Below are 21,974 nucleotides of genomic sequence, written 5' to 3' on the forward strand. Positions count from 1 at the left end.
CCACCAATTGATATGATCATGTTTTCTCTCATTCATGTTGTTAATATGTGGATTACGTTGTTTGATTATCAAATATTGCTCGAGACTTGCCTCTTGGAAATGAATCAGGCTTTTATATATTCTTTTATATATTTCCACACTCACTTTGAAAATACTTTATTAAGGATTTTTCGTCTGTATCACAAGGGATATTTTTCTGTAATTTTGTTTCTTTGATTGTTTCTTTCTCTCTTCCTGGTACTATGTTTGTCTGGGTTTGGAACTAATGTAATACTAGCTTTATAAAATGAATTGGAAGGTATTCCCTCCTCTTTCATCTTCTGGAAGGGATTATGTAGCACCGATGTTCATTCTTTATTAATGACTTGGTAGAACTCCAGTGAAACTATCTGAGCCTGAAGATTACTTTTTTGGGGGAGAGCTTTTAAATTATGAATTCAGTTTTCTGAATAGTTATAGGGCTATGCAAATTACCTATTTCATATTTGGTGAGTTGTGATAGATTATTTTTTTTAAGGAATTGCTCCATTTTATGTAAGTTGTCTAGTATATCTGGGTGCAGCTGTTCTCCGCATTAACTTATTATCCCTTGGCTGTTTGCAAGGTCTGTTTCATTCCTGGTATCATTAGTTTATGTCTTTACTCATTTCTTTGTCAGTAGTGCTAGAAGTGTGACATTTTTTTTAATATTTTCAAATAACCAGAAAATACATTCTTTTAAATTGCACATAAAAAATTCACTAATAGACCAATTCTGGATCAGAACAAAATCTCAACAACTTTAAAAACAAAGTGTGTTTTCTGACCACAACAGGATCAATAACATATTTGGAAAATACCAATATATATGGAAATTAAATAGCATGCCTTAAAATAACCAGTGGGTCAGAGAAGAAAAGCCTGGAAAAACTTAAAAAAAAAAAACAAAACAAAACAAAACAAAAACCCCTGAAGTTATTGAGAAATGAAAACTGAGTGTGGTGGAGTATAACTACAGGAGTGCTTAGGTAGAAATGTAAAGTGATGTTTATGTTAGAATGGAAGAAAGCTTTCAACATAATGATCTTAATGTGTTCTTTAAGAAGTTAGCAAAACAGTCGCTAATTTAAACCAAAGCTAGCAGGAGAAAGAAAATAAAAAGCAAAAGTCAAGGAAATCAAGACTGGCCCTGCAGTGCTGAGGTGGGAGTGGGGGGGATAGAGCTGGGAAAGTCATCTCAGGACATGGACACAATGGTGAGCTCCTGAAGCCTTGGCAGCCTCAGAGCCAGGATCCCAGCCAGAGGGGTCAGCACCAGCTAATCCCTGTTGGATACTGTCTTCAATTTCAAGCCCCAGGACGATTGCCTGGACGTGTTCGCCAAGCAAAGGGGGGTCCTTTTGGAGTCTCTGAGCTCACTATCCCGGATATATTTCAATTTGCACAGGAAAAAGCCCCAAGAAAGGATTGCTGGTGGAGCATGCATTCTCTGCATTGCCTGGGTCCTACACTCTGCTCCTCAGATGCCCTCTGGGATCGATTTCTCATGCAGAGTGGCTGATTTTGTGAAAGTTGCTCACCCGAAGCAGACGAACTTTGCAGGTGTACTGGCACCAGGGGAGAAAAGTTAAGCACAAATGTAGAGTTATATCAGAGTTTGTGAAAATTACCAACTGATTAAAAGACTTGGGGATTCCTTTAATCCAGAAACCAACTGAGTGGTGGAACTGATTATGTTTGACTTTGAAATCAGTGGAATCCATCTAGACAAAGAAAAACATTAAAGAGCAGTGGATCTTACTGTTAAAATCTTGGATTTGAGTAGAGCATTTTTTATGGGGAGCAACTTTTCCAAGATTGATAAGCATTTCTTATCAGAATACTTTTGCCATAACTTTATATTTGATGGAGGTCCTATAACAACTGATGGTCTACATGAAGAAGCACCAGATATTTTGTGCAAGAAGCTACTTACACCATTTTCCCTTGTCCCAAAGCTAGCTAATTGAAATGTTCAGAAAAGCTGCTTAACAGCAGAACACTTATGACAAAGTTAGTGGGATATTTTACATTTTCTCACATGGCTTCCCAAAGAACAGTAGCTAAAAATTCAGACTGTCATGCAATTTCTTGAGAAATTATTTGTCAATTTACCCAACAAAAGTATAAGAGATTTTTTAGGAGATATGAGGAATAAAGGTGAAAAGAAATCTTCAAAATTCCGAATGAGTGCCTTGGGACCCCCCTCCATTTGAAGGTATGATCCATGCAGGGAGATAGACTATTGAGTCCATTTATATTGACATGCTTCTCCCTGAAAGCACGAGTGGAAGAAGGTCTGAATATTTTTTTAACTAATTGCTGGGGATGCTGTTGTCTGCAGAACTGCCTGGAAAATGTGGTGTGGTGTGAACATGTTAGAATATTGGCTGTGGTTCACAAATCTGGAGGATTGCTAGGGTGCATTTACTGCAAACAGACAAACCACACCAGGATTGTCATTTTACAGTCCATGGAAGTAGCCCTAAAGAAAGAGACCGTTAACTCCAGTGTAGTTCTTAAATTGTATCTTCCCCATTCCTCAGGGAATTCATCAACTTTATTCACTCTTGAGATGATGGAAAATCAGTCTCATTCCTGGGTGTAAAGTGGAAAACTACTTGAAATAAAAAATGAACTACGGATAAAAGCAGCAAAATTAATGACCCTCAAATGATTAATGCTAAAATGCAAAAAGCCAGCAACAAAATGGTACCTTATGCACTATTCCATTCGTATGACTTTCTGGAATAGATAAACTTAGAACAACAGAAAACAAAGTAGTGATTATTGGCAGCTAGTTTTTGGAGCAGACTGACTGCCAAGTGCCAGGAGAGAATTTAAGGTGCTTAGTAAACATTCTGGTTATTTTGTTAGTTACCTGCCTGTACATTTTTTATCCAAATTCATGGAACTCTATGCTTTAAAACAGTGAATTTCATTGTGCATAAGTTAAACCTCATTACTCACTTAAAAATTTATCCTTTTTTCCCCACTGGCTGATCTACCTACCAGAAAACATTTGGATATAGCTTTATGCAATCTGAGCTTTCCAAGAACACAAACACCCCACAAATTGAGAGAAAAGTATAATTCATTTCATTAGAACTTTATTGAGAAATAGTCACCACTTGGAAAAATAATATGATGCCATGAATGTTGTTGATTCTGGAACAAAACATTTCTATGCAATAATGTATTTATAGCTGTCGCATTTATAGTGATAGGTTCTATAAGGGCAAGCTCTGTGATCTTCATTATCATTCCTTGTAGTCTTCTCTAGCATTTACATATTGAAAACACAATCCTTTTTATAAGTTACTTTTTTCCTTTCTCCTTTATGCAATAATTTGGGGATTATATTGATTTCCCTAAAATTATATGTATTAGGTAAGTTTTATTCTGTAAACATTTTCTTTTAGCCTAAGAACGTTAAATGTGATAGAGTTGGGAACAACTTATAAGTCATCCCTGAGCTACTTAGTATTTCTCTTCAATGTATACACATGACACAGTTCCAATTATCCCAAATTTTATTCTCCTTTTTTAGTTTCCTATTATGCTTTTAAATTTTATCTCCAGCTTTGTTGAGGTATAACTGACAAATGCAGTTGTAAGTTATTTAAAATGTACCACATGATTTGATATATGCATGTACTGTGAAAAGATCCCCCTATCAAGTTAATTAACACATCTATCACTTTACATATTTACTTTTTTTTTTTTTTGGTTAAGAACATTTAAGTTCAACTCTCTTAGCAAATTTCAATTATGAAATACATCATTCCCAACAATAGTGTCTATGGTACACATTAGATCTTCAGAACTCATTCATCTTGGTACTCTTTTATCTCTATTTTAGTTATTAATTTAAAATGGCTTCTACCCAGATCAAGCACTTCTTCTGTCATATTTAGCCATAAAAATGGTAAGTGGCAAGAAGAGCACAACTTTTCCATAGGAATTAAGTCACACATTTCGAATACTTCAGATTTATAATTCACATGACCTTCCTTAAAGATAACAGAGTATTTCAAGTCTTAAAGTTAACACTAGAAAAGTTATGTGAGTCTTGTAATAAAAGAAAACAAAAATAGAAAGGGAAAATGGGGGGGAGACTTGGTATCAAAGAAATCAAGTGGATTAATAATTGATCTAGTAAACACAGTGATATGGATCATAGAGAAACAGCTAAAGTTAAATTCAAACTTTCTAGTATGAAATAAGTCCTTCTTTGCCATCTTTTTTACCACCTTTTATGGACTGAATTGCATTTCCTCTGGAATTCATATGTTGAACTCCTAACCCCACAATGTGACTATATTTAGAGAGTATCTTTAAGATGGTAAAGTTAAGTGAGATAATAAGGATGGGTTCTACTCTCTTAAGACTGGTACATTTATAAGAAGTGGCAGCGACTCCTATGATCTCTCTGCACACACAGAGATCATGTGAGAAAACAACAAGAAGGCAGCTGTCAGCAAGCAGGAAGAGAGTCCTCACTGGAAAATGAATTTTCCAGCAACTGGATTTTGACCTTCTCCGCCAGAATTGTGGGAAAATAACTTTTTTTAATTTATTCATTTAATCTAATTTATTTTATTTTATTTTATTTTAACAGAGAGTGAGAGAGAGAGAACATGTGCACATAAGCAGGAGGGGTAGGCAGCAGAGGGAGAGGGGGAGAGAGCATCTCAGGGAGGCTCCCCATTCAGTGGGGAGCCCCTGATGCAGGGCTCCCATCTCACGAACCTCAGATCATGACCTGAGCCACAATCAAGAATCAGATGCTTAACTGACAGAGCCACCCAGTTGCCCTGAGAAAATAAATTTCTATTGTTTAAACTCCCCAGTTGGTGGCATTTTGTTGTGGCAACCTTAGCAGAGCAACATAATACCTGTTGTCCCCACTAGCCATTTTTAGCTCGCAGAGCAGAGCATATGTCCATTTGAGTTCATCATATATCCCCAGATGTATTTTGTATGTTGGTGGTGTTTTAGTTGCTAGAGATATAGCAGTGTAGTAAATCTATAAAGATTCCAACCTCATAGAATACATTCTAGTGGGAAAGAGAAAAGTAAATAGGTCAATAATTTCACAATGTGGTATCAGTTAAATGCTAGGACAATGACAATAAAGAATAAAGAGGACTATAATGGTAGGCATGGCTACTATAAAAACTCAAAGAGTTCTTTCTGAGAAGAAGGCGGCCGGACAGAAATATGAATAAAACAAGTGAAGGGTCATATGACAGTGAAGTAACAGTGGATCAATAGCAAATTCAAAAGCCTCAAAGTGAAAATATGCTTGGGACCTTTAAAGAATCACCTGAAGGCTGGACTCTTGAGCTCTGTGAACAGGTGAGAGAAACAAGATAGACAATGGGGAGAATATGAGGCTTTGGTAGGAACTTTGGAGAGAGTGTGGGGAAAGGGTGTGCCTGTGATCACATGCAGTTGTAAGGCTGTTTGAGCAACAGTTGGAATAATTGAATTTAAGAGGGACAAGAGGGGAATCAAGAGAAACAACCAAGGTATTGTTAATAAGAAGCCGTCTCCTTGTATTTTCTCATTTCTAATTCTTCAGTGGCAGCCAGTGGGGTCTAGCCCCTCAGAGGCTGCAGTTGAGGAAGAACAAAAAAATAACAAGACAGTGAGATAGCATGAATTAATCCCCAAGTTAATATGAACTGGTTTCAGGGAGTCAGATAAAGCCAGTTGTTCCATAAACAAATTTACTCCAATCAATCAAGGATTTAGTGAGACCAACATTAAGACTTAGATGAAATGAAATTCTTGTTCTAGTAAGAAATTGTGATTCTGAAATCAGTAGTTACACAAGTGCACTTTAAAAATACAGATGCATATTTTAATAGGTTTTGGCTGTTCATGAATAAACCAGTAACCCAGAGGACATTGGGAGATGGAGAGAAGAAGTGATTTGGGAGAAATTGGAGGGAGAGAAAAACCATGAGAGACTGTGGACTCAGAAACAAACAGGGTTTTGGAGTGGGGGTGCTTGGGAGGTTGGGTGAGCCTAGTGGTGGATATTATGGAGGGTATGTACTGCATGGAGCACTGGGTGTGGTGCATAAACAATGAATTTTGGAACATGGAAAATAAATAAAATTAAATAAAATTAAAATTAAATAAAATGAAATAACATGAAATGAAAAAAGTTATTACCAATTATTTTAGTAATATGAAATACAATCAACTGAGTTTTTCCCAACATCAAGGAAGAAATTCCATCTTGAAAATAAGTGAAATAGAATCTTATTTGTGAAACAACCAGGATGAAATATTATTTGTAATACACTATGTGGTAAATAAGTGAAATAGAATCTTATTTGTGAGACAACGAGGATGAAATATTATTTGTGATACACTATGTGGTAAACATTAAGTTTTTATGTGTGTGTGTATCTGAGTTTAGGAGAATTTCTTTCATATACTGAAAAAAATTAACAATCATGTCACCTAGAATGCATTTTTTTATTGTGCCATGTTAGTCACCATACAATGCATCATTAGTTTTTTGATGTAGTGTTCCATGACTCATTGTTTACATATAATACCCAATGCTTCATACAATACATGCCCTCCTTAATACCCACCACAAGGCTCACCCATCCCCCAACTCTCCTCCCCTCTAAAATCCTCAGTTTGTTTCTCCAAGCCCACAGTCTCTCATATTTCTTCTTCCCCTCTGATTTCCCCCCTTCACTTTTCCTTTTCTTCTCCTAATGTCCTCCATGGTATTCCTTATGTTCACAAGTAAGTGAAACCATATGATAATTGACTTTCTCTGCCTGACTTATTTCACTCAGCATAATTTCCTCCAGTCCCATCCATGTTGATGCAAAAGTTGGGTATTCATTCCTTCTGATGGCTGAGTAATATTCCATTGTATATATGGACCACATCTTCTTTACTTGTCTTTTGGAGGGCATGGTGGACATGGCTGCTATGAACATTGGGTACATATGGCCCTTCTTTTCATTACATCTGTATATCTTTGGGGTAAATACCCAGTAGTGCAATTGTCAGGTCATAGGGTAGCTCTCTTTTTAATTTGTTGAGGAATCTCCACACTGTTTTCCAAAGTGGCTGCACCACCTTGCATTCCCACCAATGGTGTAAGAGGGTTTCCCTTTCTCTTCATCCTCTCCAACATTTGTTGTTTCTTGTCTTGTTAATTTTTGCATTCTAACTGGTGTAATGTGGTTTTGATTTGAATCTCCCTGATGGCTAGTGATGATGAACATTTTTTCATGTGTCAGTTCATGTCTTCTGCCCATTTTTTGACTTGATTATCTGTTTTTTGGATGTTGAGTTTGAGAAGTTCTTTATAGATCTTGGATACCAGCCCTTTCTCTGTAGTGTCATTTGTGAATATCTTCTTCCATTCCATGGATTGCCTCTTTGTTTCATTGACTATTTCCTTTGCTGTGCAGAAGCTTCTTTCTTGATGAAGTCCCGAAAGTTCATTTTCGCTTTTGTTTCCCTTACTTTTGGAGATGTGTCTTGAAAGAAATTGTTGTGACTCATGTCAAAGAGGTCACTCCCTATATTCTCCTGTAGGATTTTGATGGATTCCTGTCTCACATTGAGGTCTTTCATCCATTTTGAGTTTATCTTAGTGTATGATGTAAGAGAATGGTCGCGTTTCATTCTTCTGTACATAGCTGTCCAATTTTCTCAGCACTATTTATTGAAGAGACAATCTTTTTTCCACTGCATGTATTTTCCTGCTTGGTAGATAATTTGACCCCGTAGAGTTGAGGGTCCATATCTGGGCTCTCTACTCTGTTCCATTGATCTATTTGTCTGTTTTTGTTAGAATGCACACTTTTAAAACAAATGTTAGGGGATGTCATGAATTAGCCATTTTTGTGCCTTTATTATATTAAGTGATTAAATTATTAAATGTGTAAATGACACAATAATGACCATATTTTCAAAACCAAGTTCATTACCATTTTCTAAAAAACTGTTTCACTAATTGTCCTTTATAGCTTATATTTTTCCAGGCTGAAGATGAGAGATAAAATATATTATTAATAAAATATTCAATATTTTTTTCTGGCTTTGACTGTATCTACCAAATTTCCTGAATTTTCAAAGTGCAATCAATCTTCTAAGGGTCGTTCGCCTATACTACCATAGGCAATGTGGTGTTTCTTTTGTCTTTCTGTTTCTTTGTTTTATTTTCCTATCAGCAACGATCACTTGTATCTCTGCTGTTTCTGGTTGCAAAATTTCACCTTCATTATCCAATAGGTTTTAAAAGTGTCTGCATTGGAAAATACTGCCCATCAAAACCTTATGAGATTTTAATCTATGGTCCCTCAATGTTGTCAGTGCCAAAAGCTGCATCTTGAAGGCACTGGCATTTGGACCCCTCCCTCCCTTTTTTCTTCCAGAGGCATCCTCTGTTGGGGAACACTGGGCTAGTGGATTTAACAAATAATATGCACTATGTTGTATCCAAATGTAAGCCATATCCCCCAATGTTTAAACATGAATGTTCTGCCAAGTTTGTGCACACCAGCTCTCTGTTAGAATGAATTTCTTATCATGAAAATTCTTAGCCTTCAAATCTCTGAATGAAGCAAAGTGATTAAAATTTAACTCTGAATGAGTCAGAATGATTGAATCTCAAAACATCCATATCATCCCAAATAGAGAATTCAGTTCACTGAGGTAAACCAAAGCCTCATGAGTAAGTGGCTTAGCATTGTGGAATAGGACAAAATCCTGACTAATAAGACACGAAAGTGAATTGAAGGAGGGACTTTGGAAAAGCTTACTTATTCCTAAAATGAAACAATATGACAAATAGTTCATTTTCTCTGAATTTTTCATAGGTTAATATAATTCCTAGAACTGCTGCAACTGTCTGGGATCACAAATGCACCCCCTCGCCACCCTCTGGAGATGGCAGGGAGGAGAAGTAGAAAGTACCCTTGACACTAACGATCAAGCTGGATTCTGAAGTTCACAGCTAGTATTACTCTTAGTTCCCCCCTGCAGACATGAAATGGAAACATAAAATTGCATGAAATTAATAAGGAAGCAGGTAATTTATCTTAAAAAAAACACATTGTTTTCACTTATGAATATTTATCGGAGAATAATTAATTGAATATCAACTCTGTTAGCAGCCAATCTCAAAGAGCTCTGGGTGTGGTTGAATGCATGTGTGGCAGAATATGTACATTCAAGAAACTCCACAGCTAAGAAACCAAGGATTTTGCTAAATCTAATGAACATTGCCTGTTAAAAGACATGTCTAATTAAGATTGGAGAAAATTATACAATAAACTTATTTTCCTTCATAGAAAAAGTGTAATATTTGATGTATGTTATTTATCTCTCTGTCTTCTATGTTGGTTTCTGACAATTTCTAGAGTTGGAATCTGTTTCTTTATTCTTTGTATTTCTAGCATTTTCCTAACATCTGATCCATAGTAGGCTTTAACATGCACAAACCACAAAACATAGCTACTACAATTCTATTCAACACTTTAATTGGAGGTAAAAATGGATTATTTCTATTTATCTATTATTAGGAGGTTTATGGGGTTGGGATGAAGTATAAATTATATTCCATTTGAACTTTTAAAAAGTTCATACTTTCATTGTTCTTTTTTTATAGAAATCCATCTAAAAATGAAGTAACTTTCTTACTTTACAACAAATTTTCATTTTATGCCTATTCTTACATTGCCATTGTGTTATGCTTGTCTAAACCTACGTTAGAGACGTGACTGGGTGACTCAGTCAGTTAAGTGATGAACTCTTCATTTCAGCTCAGGTCATGATTTCAGGGTCATGGGATGGAGTCCCACATTGGGTTCCATGCTCAGCATGGAGTCTGCTTGAGATTCTCTCTCTTCCTCTCCCTCTGTTCTACCCCTCCTCTTTCAAATAAAGAAATATAATATTTTTTAAAAAAAATTATTAGATTGATAAAATTAATAATCCTATGTTTTTATTTCCTAAAATAAGTTTGCCACAAGTTTAATAATACATGTATCAGTACCAATATTTTGTTTTTGTGAATCAATACATGGTTGAGAAGTTTTTTAATTATGCAGATGATGGCGATTTGCAAATTTCAATTAGCAAAGGCATAATTAGTAAGCTTGGTGTCGGATGTCCCTTGATAGTTAAATCAAATTTCAGTGGCAATATCCTACCTGGCATCTATGCAGAGATTCTTGGCATTGATGTAAAAATCTGCCATGGCAATCTAGACATGCTTCCTTTGTGTTCTCTGAGAATTGGCTCTGTTCTTATTTTCTGCCATCAACCCAGTGAGAAATTCAGAGAAATTGCCAGATGGCTCATCCTGTGAAGAACTTTATGTAATCAGGAAGAATTTTGAAATAAAGAAAGCCTTGGCAGAAACCAGTTAGCAGAACTCATCATTATTGCTGTTGTTTGAAGATCTGTTGTCCTGTTCTCAGGGCAAAATGCAATAGCTGGAAACTCAGTTTTCCACAGAGGGAACTACCGTAAATTCATTTTATTTATAGGAAACTTTACTAATTACTCTATATAAAATATTTCAGATTAACTCTATGTTCAACACTTGATTTATTTATGAGGAATATCAATCAACAGAAAATTTAACAATTAAATATTCACTGCAATTTTTAGGTTTAAGAGATTGATACTTTTTTATATAATGATGTACATCAATGTGACAAATTAACAATAGTATTTTTGTTGGAAAAGTATGAAAAGAAAAACATGAACCATCCTGTTGACACTGTACATCTCTTACAGAAACCCAGACATTTATTATTATCTGTCAAATTAATCTAAATAATAAACATTAGTTTTCACTGGATTATTTGTATGTAAGCATTTATATTTTGCCTAATTATTTACCAAGTCAAATACAAACTCTGGAATTTGTAACCATTCCTTACTTAATATTCATGCTTGTTTCAACTCCCAGCACACCCTCATGTCCACTATCAGTTCAATAACAGCAAATTCCACATCTTGGCCCCCTACTTAGGATGTATGTTCTCATTTATGCTGACCCAAATTCTAGGCTAATATCAAACCCTGTTTTTCACCCTACCACCTTATCCTAGTGATTCTTGTTACTTTTCTTAACTCTTCCTTTAGTGTCTTTTTTTTTTTTTAAGATTTTCCTTTTTTTTTAATTATTTGAGAGAGAGTGAGTGAGCTCAGGGGTACGTTGTGGGGGAAGGACAGAGGGAGAGAGTCTTAAGCAGACTCTGTTCTAAGCATGAAGCCCCACAAGATGACCCCGAGTTCAAGACCTTAAGATCACGACTTGAAATGAAACTAAGTGTCAGTCGCTCAAATGAATGACCACCCAGGTGCCCACCGTTTAGTGTCTTTATGTATTGATGTTCCTTGAATGCTTGTTCTCTGCTTTCCTCTTTCTTTTTATTCTAAAGCCTTTTCAAGGTCATTGAAATCTTTGCTATTTCCTTTTGTGTTTGTTTTATTCATCTTACTGTGTTTTTAATTATCACTTACAGTATGATCCCCAATCAAATCTACAGCAAGACCCCTCTTGCAAGCAAGCCACAGACCCAGACCTGTTTAACCACCTTTCTCATGTCTTCACTTGGATGTCTTACAGAGATCTCAAATCTCAGAAATTCCAAAATGGATCTCATCATCTCTTGAACCCTTGCTCAGAAATTTGTACTTCTGTCATCTGCTGTTATGCCAGAACTTGGAGGTCCTGTTGACTCTTACTCATCTTTAGACTCATTCTCCAACCTCTAATCAATAAATTACATGTATTTTCTACATATAGTTCCAAATCTTAAATATCTACTATTCTGTATTCCTACTTATGCTACCACAAGTTAATGCCCACTCTTACCTGGTTTACAAAAACAACCTTCTTATTGGATGCCCTACATCTCTATTTTTCCCCCCACCCATTACTATTTTACTGGGCCACTTCACTTAGCTATATCCACTGTTCTTTTTAGGTCTCAGATGCTGGAGGTAAACTCACTTTGTTGTCTATGGCTCTCCATATTATATTAGACTCTTCTAATTTATGCTTCCATATAAACTGGTATTTATGTTTGTTAGCATACTTGTTCTTTTTTAGAACTAATAGTCCAGTGTCTGTTTTCCTATCTGAATTGTAAGATTCATGATGATTCACGACTGAAGAAATGTAGTAGATGGTATAATGGCCTCCTAAGAATGACTCATCCACAGATGATTTCAGTGATTTAGATGTTGAGACTTGGGGAATTGGAATTGATGATTACTTAAATGTGATTTTTAGATGGAGTGAATGTACTTTGTGTGTGGGTTGGATGTGGAACTTATAGGCCTCAGGGTAGACCGTGGTAGTCAGAATAATAGCCCCCTAAAGATGCCCAGGTCTTAATCTCCTGAACCTGTGAATGTGTTAAGTTACAAGGACAAGGGATTTTCCAATGTAATTAAGCTAATGGACCTTAAAATAAGATTATCCTGGATTATACAAGTAGGCCCAGTCTAATCACATGAGACATTGAAAGCAGAGGACTTCTTCAGGATATAAGTTTTCAACAACTTTGGGTACATACAAAGAAGTACAGTCGCTGAATCATTTGGTAAAATTATGCTTAGTTTGTGAGAAACCACCCAACTGTTCCAAAGTGACTACCATTTTGTATTCCCAACAGTAGTGAATAAGAGTTCTTGTTGCTCAACAGCTTCACCAGTATTTGGTGTTGTCATTTTGTCCATTATAGTAGATGTATAGTGATAACTATTTTACTGGCCCTTGTTTGTTGGATTTTTAATCAGAAAGCATTTAAAGGTTTTAAGATTGTTTACAGAGTCATTACCTTTTCAACTTCTTTTTTTCCCACTGTGCTTGAGCAATTGTTTAACAGAACACAAGATAGTCCTTCAGAACCTAAAAACATTGCTAATTTTTCTTCTTCTGAAATCATGTGTTACTAATGAGAAATATGATGAAAATTCATTAGCATTCTTGTATGGCCAGATTCAAAGTGTTTCGGATTTTCTTTTAATTGGAGTTCAGAATTACTCCAGGATGTTGCTAGCTATTATTATTATTATTATTATTGTTCTTCTTATTATTACTATTATTAATTTTATTTTCATTCATTCTTCTCAGCACTTGGTGAGCCTATAACAGGCTGAAGATTGATTTCAATTCTGCTCTTAAGAATGCTCTATTTTTTCCTTCCTCTCTCCCTCCCTCCGTCCCTTCCCTTTTTTTTTTCATTTTATTTTATTTTATTTCTTTTTAGTGTTCCAGAAATCATTGTTTATGCACCACACCCAGTGCTCCATGTAATACTTTCCATTCTTCCTGTGTTTGATTCATTCTCTTTTCTCACACTCTAAAACTCATTCCTTGTCAAAGAAATTGGACCCTTTTGATGTATTTTCTATGTCCTTTTGTCTCATACTTTCTATATCTTATTTCATTAGTGTTAATCCCTTGTTTTATTCACTTTTTATGTGCATCTCCTTTTTTATTTACTGAAGTTTTTTTGCTTTGTTTTAGTTTATTGCAAATTGATTTTGAATTTCAAAGTTATCCTCTTAGTTCTAATTGGTCCTATTTCAGAACATACAATTATTTTTATGTAAGTTTATTATGTATAAAATTATATAAAATTCTTCTCAGCATATATAATTGTACTTAATTTCAAGTTTTCTCTTAGCCATATTACTTTCTCAGATTTTAATTTTTGTTTGAAGAAATGTGTCAGATTATCTTTATACATGAAATGTATTGCTTGAGGGTCTGCTCAAGGTACTGGAGGAAAGGAGTTAGATATGTTTCCTCATATAATATATATTCTGGACATACTGTTTCTCTCTCTTTCTGGAATGTATGATTATCTGGGAAAGTGATCAGACTCTGGTTCCAACATCCAAATCCATAGTCCTTGGGCAGAGAAAGAAGAGGAACAGTACAGCCTCCTTATTGTGGGACATATCTGCTGGAGATTTCCACAGATCATACCTCCTCTGGGCTTTAGTTGCTCTATCTTCTACCTCTGTATGGTCTTTTCTTGCATATATTTATGCCCAGGCCTTCATGCAGCTTTGCTTCTGTACTGATCTTCTCCTTTGCTTCTGTATTGATCTCCTTTAATACTTTCAGGAATTCCTCAAAATCAGATGTTTATGGTTCCATTTCTAGTTGATGTTTTTCTGATGGATTTAAGATTTATAATTTTGTATAGATAATATTCTGCAATTTTTTACAAATCTATGTTAAGGATGGTAGACATAAATAGTAGATAAAATTTTTAAAAGGTGAAATGTGGTCAAATTAAGAAACAACTAAACAAACAGACCACCGATAGTGTAATGGCTAGTGCACAACTTTTCCAACTGACCCTTATGAATCTGTGAAAAAGGAAAGGAAGACATTTAGGTAAATGTTGAATTTTTTTAATGAGGATATAAAATGAAACATTTAGATATATGGGATGGTTTTAAATCTTTGAGGTATCTTAAGATGTTATGGGAGATAAATACACCAAAATAACATATTATTAGCTAAATTAGTGGTGATGTCTTTTTCTGTTTTCTCTAGCTTTCTCCTAAGTGATTATTATTTTACAGTCAAATGTTAATGTATAGTCAGATCTTTTCATTAGGAAAGATATTATTTGGAAATCATCTGATCAAGCATAATAATTGTATTTCCTTAAGTTTTTTTCTTGCCACCTTGATTTGCCAGAATATTGAAAGAGAGAGGCTAAGTACTATAAGACTCTCACAAAATGCATACATTTTTCAGTATGAAATACTATGCTTACCATAACTTGGAAGTTTTGGTAAACTTTTTTTTTTTAAGATTTTATTTATTTATTTAACAGAGAGATACACAGCGAGAGAGGGAACACAAGCAGAGGGAGTGGGAGAGGGAGAAGCAGGCTTCCCACCCAGCAGGGAGCCTGATGCGGGGCTCAATCCCAGGACCCTGGGATCATGACCTGAGCCAAAGGCAGACGCTTAATGATGGAGCCACCCATGTGCCCCAGTTTTGGTAAAATTTTAAGCTGCATACAATTAAATAAAAACAAATTGCTTCATATTCCAAATATTTTTTAATTACTATGATAAATCCTGGACAAATTATTCTGGAAGATTTTATTTGGATGCTTGTAGATATTTTCTAACTAAAATGGGTGGTCAAAATTCAAATTAAAAATGCTGACAATATCTCAGTTTGGAAATGAAGTCCATCATTATTTCCTACTCACCTAAAATGGATTTTAAGGCAGGACTGTCCTTGCATTGGTTTCAGTATGATATCTATTCATTCCCAAAAAGAGTTTGAGAGAGTTTTCTATATGAAGAAATTAAAAGGGAATATTTCAGGAACTGGTTCCATGACCCTTGGACTCTTCAGCATGATAAAGGATGTAACAATGGGTCAGAATGGAAAGATTTGGAGGACATTTTGAAGGTTTTTTTTTTTTTTTTTTTTTTTAAGTGTGTTTGTCAGACTAAGTCTGATCATTAGAAAGAATGCTGGGATTATTACCTCCTTCACTTCATGCCAGCAAGAGCATGGCTCCAAGATCTTCAAATCTGTGTACCACTAAAGACACAAGGAGTTAAAATGGTGGAGCTAAAATAGAACATGGTAGAAGGTCAGAAGTGGCTGCATTTAGAGTCATCTCCAGATTCAGAGTATACTGAGACAAGGAATGTATGCTTTTTATGAGTGGTTATAGGCCAAATGGGGGAGTTTCTTAATGTGGGACTTGAGGGAAATGCATAAAGTGATACCAAATCCCCAATTTGGTCTTGTTACAAGTACTAACACTCAGTTACTAGATAGGAATTTCAGCACTGCATAAACAGCTGATGTTTATAGGAGCTGTATCAGGTTTTCTGATCCATATCAGTGATGTGCAACAGACATTTATTTCTTGTTCACATTATATATAGGTGGTGGTGTATCAGCTACCATGATAACATCCTACCAGCACAAGTCCCAAGCTGTAGGAGGAGCCCTATCTGTGTCATGCTTCTATCATGGTATAGGGAAAAGAGCAAGACATCATGGAAGTCACAGATGACTCTCAGTTTCTGCTCTGAGTTAATATATGGCATCTTCCAGGAAAAATAGAAAAATTTCTATTGGTCCAAGTAAGTAACATGACAAGACAATGGAGCAGAAATATTCTCTTCCTACTGGGAGAAAACACAGACAACATGGAAACAGGCAGTTGTTGCATAAGCCTTTTATTGAAAGACAATGTTAATGTGACTTACCAAGGAAGACTTTATTATTGTCCATAAGACTGTTCTGTGAGTTATTTTTCATTTAGTGATCTTTTAACTTGATATTGAAAAGGCTCTCACTTCACTTTAAGGAGATACAAGAATTAGAATTAGAATAAAAGCTAAGCCGGGAGTAGCAAAATAGATCAAGAAAAGTTAGAACTATATTTAGACTTCAACAAACCAGAATTTACTGGTTTTGTAAACCAGTAAATTCAACAAACCATAATTTACAGAATTTAATAAAAGATACATTGCATAACAGAGTAATAAATAATACAGGGGAAACAGTGTGATAGTGTCTTTGTGAACTTAATGATTACTTTGGTACATAGGACTCTGAAATGTCTTTCCAGTATTTTCTCCTGTAATGGGGTTAAAAAAAAATTAGGTATACTAAAATGTGCTAACATATATGCTGTGTTCTGAGAAACAAGAATATTATTGACAGGAAAATATTTGGTTGTGACATATTACATCACAAATTTGTGTAAATATATATTGAATCACTTTTGTTTATATGCCAAAATGTATGCTATTAAGGAATAAATCCTTGTAAAGTGAATCTACTAGGGCTTATAGTCAGTAATTTAGAATGAATAAGAAACTAAGATTTGTTTAGCCTGCTAATGTTGGACCATTTTCTTCTCCAGAAGCCTCACTTAATCCTCATGTCAACATGGTAAAGGAGCTGAGTGCTCCATCTGACCACTGAGGAAACTGAGGACTAAGTGGCCACACAGCATGTCTAATTTTATTGACATTTACTTTACACTAATTCTACTCAATTGTGAAAGTGTAAGATACATAAAGGAACTTAATTGACAATTAAAGAAAAAATGTACAACTCAACAATGACAGAATCAGTGGATAGCAGAAAAAGCTTGTTCATTGGTGCAAAGGTAAATATTCAATGATATTTAAAACTGACAAATCAAGTAGTAAGCACAATTAAGAATAAAAAGAAGAGAAGGTACTGTCTTCCTAAATCAGGTGGTAAAATAAAAGGATAGAAAAGGGAAACTAATGATGAAAGGCTGTAAGCTAAACAGGGAAATAATGAAATAAATGTAAAAAATACACATAGAAATTACCACCAGAACAGGTTACAAATTTTAAAAGAGAGACTAAATGGGAAATATTTTATGTTTTGATGCATTAGGCATTCATGCATGTACAAATATATGCATATAACCTGAAAATATAATATAAAATAATATGACAGAACTAATAATCATGTTTTTCATATCAGTAAATACAATTTAAAAAAGTTTTAGTCTGCTCAAGCTGCTATAGCAAAATAATATAGACTGAGTAGTAAATATCTAAATTAATAGTTATTTATTTCACATAGTTTGGAGGCTGAGAAGTCTAAGATCAAGATATTCTGACTGGGTTCCTAGTGAAGGTTCTCTTCCTGGCTTGCAGATGACTGCCTTCTGCTTGTATCTTCACACAGAGGAGAGAGAAGTCTCTGGTGTTTCTTCCGAAAGGCAGTAATCCCATCACCTGTTTTCTACCTTCAGCTTCATCTAAACCTAATTACCTTCCAAAGCCTCTACCCACTAATACCATCACATTGGGGGTTAAGGCTGCAACATATGAATGGGGGGTGGGGTGGGACCATGCAACATTCAGTCCATAGCATTTATCCATTAAAATATGAAGATTCTCAGATTAAACCCAAGAGCAAAACCCAATTCTTTGGCAGACACCCTAAAACAAAATAATCAAAAAAGCAAAAATCATAAGTTGAGCAATGGAGAAGAAGGCAATATATAAAAGCAGTATTTAAATGGAAACACAATGAGTTACTAGCATATTCATACCAAAGTATCTAAAATGGATATTTGCTAGCACCAAAAGACTTCATTCAAGAAAAAAGATTTACTATTAGAAATATCTCTGCAACAAATGAGCAGCAATGTTAGGAAACACATTACAGGAGATTCAAGAAAAAACTGATAGTAATAACACAAGTTTTAAATTTTCTTAACCCCTCTGGGGTCAAGTTAAATCAAGCAGAGGAAAAACAAAACAAAACAAAAAAAAAACTATTGACAATCCAAAGCAAAAAAGAATGCAGTGTAATGGGTTTATATAGAACATCTTATTCTGATTAGAGAAACAAAGATTACAAGGACTATTTATATAAACTAATAATATATCAAGTCAAAAAGAAACTTCAATAAATCCCAATAGTATAAATAATGTAACATATTCTCTGACCACAATGGAAATAAAATAATAGAAAATAAAAAAAGTTTCTTCAACTTCGATGGTTAAAATATAGAGCTCTATTTCCCTCTTAAATAATGTTTTAAATCAAAAAGGAATTCTAAGGAAACAATGATAATGAAAATACTATGTAGAAAACCTATGGAGCACAACTACTACAGTACCTGAAGAAAAGCTGTAGTATGAAATAGTCACTAATAAGAACATGAAAATTAACAAATTAAGAATCGAGCTAAAAATGTGAAGGAAAATAAAAAACCAAAACTGATGGCACCAAAAGGAAATTAATATAAATTATAGCAAAATTTAGTAAATTTAAATACATAACTGTAATAGAATACATAAATGCTTAGGTCCTTAAAAAAACAATAAAAGTAATAAATCACAAACAAAATGACAAATAGTTGAAAATATGTGGTAAGAAATTTTGATATAGAAGTAAACACAAAGAAAAAAGAAATAAACACAAAGGAAATTTTACAAATCACAAGAGGCTAATTTACACAATTCTGTGAAAACATATTTTCTTATGAAAATATAGCTTACCCAAAGGTGGCAATGAAAGAAGAGAGTTATATATAGCAATTTCCATTAGAAAATAAGGAAAAACTGGAGTGCCTAGGTGGCTCAGTCGGTTAAATATCCAACTACTGATTTCAGTTCAGGGTGATGAGCTTGAGCCCCGTGTTGGGCTCCACACTGGGCATGGAGCCTGCTTCAGATTCTCTCTCTCTCTCTCTCTCTCATTCTCTCCCTCTGCCCCTTCCCACTCCATAGTCTCTCTCTCTCAAAGGAAAAAAAAAAAAAAAAGGAAAGAAGGAAAAGCCAATGTCTTAGAGAATACCTTTCAAGGCAATCACAAGACTGTTCTACACACTTTACAGGTAAATATACCAAAATCTGTTTTTCAATTAACATTTTAATTTTTAATATAAATAACACACACTTATTTTTTATTATTAAGATTTAATTTTTTGGAGCCATTGAAGGGCCAGGACAACATTGAAAAGAAGGTACAAAAACATCCTATAAGCCCTCTAACTCCCCATGTGTATGGCTTTCCCCATTAGCAGTATCCCCTGGTACATTTGTTACCCTGTGGTACATTTGTTACAATCAATTAACCTACTTGGACACATCATAATCACAGAGCCCGTAGTTTACCTTACAGCTCACTCTTGGTGTTGTATATTCTATGAATTTGAACAAATGTATAATGACACCTATCATTTTGTCATTATAATATCATATGCTATCACACATTGTTGTATCATACAGAGTATTTTCACTGCCCTAAAAATCCTCTGTGCCTTACCCATTCATTCCTGCCTATCCCCCCACCCCTGCACCCACTGATATTTTTACTGTCTCCATAGTTTTCATGCATATATTTGGATATATTTGCATATATTTTCTCTAAAACACTAAAGATAGATACATGATGGAATCATATGTGCACAGTATTCTGTACCTTTCCACATTAGTGCATACAGACCTGCTTTTTGTTATATAATTGTTATTATTGCATAGAATTCCATTGCATTATTACCATAATCTTTTGAGCTAATGCCATACTGTTAGACATTTTAGGTTGTTTATAGTTATTGCTATTAATGATGATATAATAAAAATCTCTTGTCATCTTTTATGCACATAAGATATATCTATAAGATAAATTTTTTGTAATAGTGGAATTATCTTAGAAAATTCCTGCAGAGTTTTACTTTTCAAATGTTGACCCCAACATACAATTTCATTTATAATTGTAAGGAAGTGCTTCTACAGTGGATATAATCAGCCTTTTTCTTTTTTTTCCCTTCAGTGTTTCTTCTAACTTTATTTCTTTAAAGAACTTTAAAGTGTGGCTTAGTTCCTTAAGTGCCCAACTCTTGATTTCAGCTCAGGTCATGATCTCAAGGTCCTGCCTGCCATTTCTCTTCTCCTTCTTAGGCTCCTCACCCAACAGAAGTTAACCCAACCAGATTCATCTGAAAACTGTCCTTAGGCTCAAACAAAACACTGAGTAGGGTTTTATAAATTTCACTGTAGCATTAGTAATTGTGGATTTTTAATTATATGGGCTGTGATTAAGTCTTTAATAGTTTCCATAAGTTTTAAGTGCTTTATAATTCTAGCTGATGATAGTGCCCATCAAAATCCCTATTCTTTGTTGGGTTCATCTGTAAATTTATTTATAGTCGTATATTTCCTACTAATTATGCATCTCCATCCTTTCTTAAGCTATTCACTGCAACCTTCATGTTGTCCACTAAACTGTTCTTGAACTGGCCAACTGCACAAATCCTTCTTTATATTTTGGCAGAGATTACTAGCTTTATTGAAATCCATTTCCATTTTTTTCTGCACACATTGCTAAAACAAATGTGCCAATCCCCTTTGTAGTCATTGTGGCCAAATCAGTGATTTCTAAGCAACACTTTGTGAGCAAAACTGCTCTGCACCTCCCAGGTCTTTCCAGCCCATAAATCTTTCCAACATGTGCTTCTCCATCTCTCTTTCTCTTCAGTTGGCTGAGATAGAAATAACACATGAAAGACCAGAAGACACACGTATGGGAAATTGCAGAGTTGCTATAAATCTAGAACTATCCTGATCTGTTAAAATAAGTAAAACGTCTCTTATTATATTGAGCTATTGTTTATAGAACAACATGTTTAAGTCTCTATCAGAACTAATGTACACATAGTTCTTAATATCTGTTGCAAACTTAGCTTCCTGTCTATTACATAATCTAAAAATAACTTCCATTGTGTGGAACTACTTCCTTTATGTGCTACTACAGTCCACCCTAACAAATACATAAATGGACCCTAAAATTTTTGCAAACTTTTATTGTTGAATTCCTTGGTGATGCTTCCAGGGTCTTTAAATTGCTTCATTAAACATTGAGTTTAAGTGCTTTCTAGGATTTCTTTTCAAGACAAATTTTAAAGCTAAAACCTGCAATTAGGATTTCTAACGATTCTCTTGTGGCCAGGGGCCCAGATTTGTTTTGGGATGCATAAGCCCAAGTCTATAATTTGAAACTGAGCAGCTAGAAGGAGATCACAGCATGTATCCTTTTTTTTTTTTTTTTTTTGCATGGATCATGGCCGACCAAGGCAGCATTGTTTTAGGTTTGGCAGGTGGCTTCCAAAGTCAGTGCCTTCTTGATCCACAGTCTCCTCAGGTGGTAGAAAAATCAGCTTCTTGGGGATCTGTTGTATGGTGGATTTTAACAATCATTCCCTGAGATTAGAATCTATTTTTTTGCCGCCTCTCTCTTTGTGTCCTAATTCATCTCTTTCTGCTCAGTAGAATGGATTCCCTTTCTACAGATACAAGCTCTCATTAGTGCCGCAACCTGTATGTTCTAGACCCACTGTCCAGCTCACTGTTTTCCATAATCTCCAGCACTATCTATA

General features: G+C 34.9%; 1 pseudogene; it reads left to right on the top strand.

Moving 5' to 3' along the window:
* Positions 1–1,307: 1,307 nt before the first annotated feature.
* LOC116882600 lies at positions 1,308–2,626 on the top strand (annotated as a pseudogene).
* The last annotated feature ends 19,348 nt before the right edge of the window (positions 2,627–21,974 follow it).

Source organism: Lontra canadensis, unplaced genomic scaffold (genome assembly GCF_010015895.1).
Source record: "Lontra canadensis isolate GAN:19392208 unplaced genomic scaffold, GSC_riverotter_1.0 scaffold85, whole genome shotgun sequence".
NCBI classification, from domain to species: Eukaryota; Metazoa; Chordata; class Mammalia; order Carnivora; family Mustelidae; genus Lontra; species Lontra canadensis.